The sequence below is a fragment of the Choloepus didactylus genome, chromosome 21, assembly GCF_015220235.1.
Source record: "Choloepus didactylus isolate mChoDid1 chromosome 21, mChoDid1.pri, whole genome shotgun sequence".
Classification (NCBI taxonomy): domain Eukaryota; kingdom Metazoa; phylum Chordata; class Mammalia; order Pilosa; family Megalonychidae; genus Choloepus; species Choloepus didactylus.
In genome coordinates, this window is record NC_051327.1 from 6576521 (window position 1) to 6578170 (window position 1650).

Here is a 1650-nt window from a genome sequence, read left to right on the forward strand (position 1 = left end):
TAAAAGAACAACCAGCAGGTGGGAAGAACACGTGGAGAAGGCTTTGTCCCATCCTTGCACTGTTGGCAACCTCAGAATGGTGGAAATGCTTCTGCTGTAGGAGGAAAATATCAACATAAAAGGGACTGCAGCAAACAACAGAGCTTCTAAATAGACAGATATCTCATGCATAGAAGTGTCCCCACAGGCCAGCCTGAGAATGGGAGGGATGTCACAGAAGAAGTGGTTAATTTGGTTAGAATCACAGAAATGCAGAGAGAAAATTTGGCAGGTTTGCCCTTTCTCTAGAGGGATTGCACTGATCCAGGAACAAACTGCCAGCTGGGTACACATCTTTTGGTTCATGACTAGAGGATAGTGCAGAGGGTTACAAATGGCCATGTAGCAGTCAGAGGCCATCACAGTCAGGAGTAGACATTCAGTGGCTCCCAGCATAAGGAATAAGCACATTTGGGTGGCACAGCCCAATAAAGAAATGCTTCTATCCTGAGACCAAAGGTTCACTAAAATCCTGGGGACAGTGACTGCAACATAACAGATTTCTAGTGATGAAAAATTTGCCAGAAAAAAATACATAGGTTTCTGCAGAGCAGAGTCAATCTTGGTTATTATGATTATGAGGCTATTTCCAACTAAAATAATTACATAAACCATGGAGAACACACCAAAGGGAAACCCCTGGAGATTTGGAAGGTCAGAAAATCCCAGGAGTACAAATTGCATCACTGTGGAAACATTGCCTTCTTCTTTTTTTCTTTTTGTGTTTCATCTGTAGGAATGATTTATTCAGAAGTACAAGTTACCTCAGCTTTCCTGGCTTTGGTTTTCTCATATATAAACTGAGAAGGGAATTCCCTCCAATTTTTCCAGCTCTGTATAAGAAAAATACTATAAATGCCAATGTTCTACCTATCAATAAGAAAAATGAACAATTTTTTTTAATCTTATGAGGTTTAGTATATTTCCTTGTTTCTGGTGATGACAGATATGTGATTTTAATTCTTGCTGCTTGTCTGAACACTTGAAATCTCAAAATCTGAATTTATGTTCATTTGTAGCAGTTATACTATCTTTCATTTAGCATGCTTCCCTCTTAATTATATTTTCTGATACTATCAATTAAAATTAATTTTATTAGATATGCCCACTAAGTTTTACCTTTCAGAAACTTAAATCCACCAGTGTTCCTATACCAGACAAGTCCTAAAACATAGAAGCAACAGCCTCTTTTTTTTAAAATCTTCATTTTATTGAGATATATTCACATACCACGCAGTCATACAAAACAAATCGTACATTCGTTTGTTCACAGTACCATTACATAGTTGTACATTCATCACCAAAATCAATCCCTGACACCTTCATTACCACACACACAAAAATAACAAGAATAATAATTAAAGTGAAAAAGAGCAGTTAAAGTAAAAAAGAACACTGGGTACCTTTGTCTGTGTTTGTTTGTTTGTTTCCTTCCCCTGTTTTTCTACTCATCCATCCATAAGCTAGACAAAGGGGAGTGTGGTCCTTATGGCTTTCCCAATCCCATTGAGCAGCAGCCTCTTTAAGATCAACTATCAGATGTAGCCCTCGGAACAAGTTAGGGTGCTCACCATCTAGGCACCCCTGAAGATGGAGAAAGGGATTAAGTGA

The 1650-nt window shown here is 38.2% G+C and overlaps 1 pseudogene; it reads right to left on the reverse strand.

The window, feature by feature from the left end:
* Positions 1-6: 6 nt before the first annotated feature.
* On the reverse strand, positions 7-787 carry LOC119517899 (annotated as a pseudogene).
* Between the last annotated feature and the right edge of the window lie 863 nt (positions 788-1650).